The sequence below is a fragment of the Nematolebias whitei genome, chromosome 22 (genome assembly GCF_014905685.2).
Source record: "Nematolebias whitei isolate Nwh7 chromosome 22, NemWhi1, whole genome shotgun sequence".
NCBI lineage: Eukaryota > Metazoa > Chordata > Actinopteri > Cyprinodontiformes > Rivulidae > Nematolebias > Nematolebias whitei.
In genome coordinates, this window is record NC_056519.1 from 31,423,950 (window position 1) to 31,425,072 (window position 1,123).

The following is a 1,123-nucleotide window of genomic DNA, read 5'->3' on the forward strand; positions in this document are numbered from 1 at the left end:
TCAGAGCTGTGCCAGTCGACCCTGATCTGAGCCAAGCCAGCTGTGTGGGATAGAATTATCTGTATGTCAACCCGGTAGATCAAGTTTATTGCAATACAGTTGGACAGGCCAACATTAAAGCACAGTTTGGAGAGACAGCTGGTTTTCCTTATGTCCTGGACTTTACGTACAGACACTGTGGTCAAGAAAGCCCAACAAAGACTCTACTTCCTAAGAAGACTAAAGAAATTTGATACAAACACCAGCATCCTCACCAACTTTTATAGGTGCACCATTGAGAGCCTGCTGACAGGCTGCATCACAGGGTGGTACAGGAACTACACCAGTCAGAGCTGGAAAGCTCTACAGAGGGTGGTGCAAACAGCAGAGGACATCACTGGTAGCAGTCTCCACACCATCCAGGACATCTACCACAGCCAATGACTGCGTAAAGCACGCGGCATCATTAAGGACCACACCCACCCAGCACAAGGACTCTTCCATCTACTACTCTCAGGCAGACAATACAGGAGTCTGTCATCGAGCTGAAATGACTGAAGGACAACTATTATCCACAAGCTGTCAGATTACTGAACATCAGGTCACATCTGTGACAACTAATATGCGTAATATGTTTATTGCTGCTTCACTATGTGACTGTATCATGTATGATACTGTATCTATGTATCTACCTTACCATCATAATTCAAATTCAGTGTCACTAACTACCTGTGCACTAACCTGTCACACAACCTGTGTAGTTTGTTAGTTATATGCAATATATATATTATGTGAATATTAGCTTATATTACTACCTTGAAATATTTACGTATTCATACTGATTCATCCTACTTGCACCATTATATTCTACCATGTTGTTGTTTACTATTTTTTTCTTTTGGACCTTGTGGTTCTAGAATTGCGCCGCTCAAGGTGGCTGCATGTTGGAGCAGCTCTGTACATTCATTCTGATTTATTGCTTTTGAAAACTTTAATTCCTCTTTTTTCTGGATGTACAGTGGGGAGAACAAGTATTTGATACACTGTTGATTTTTCAGGTTTTCCCACTTGCAAAGCTTGTAGATGACTGTAATTTGTATCATAGGTACTCTTCAACTGTGAGTGATGGAATCTAAAACAAAAA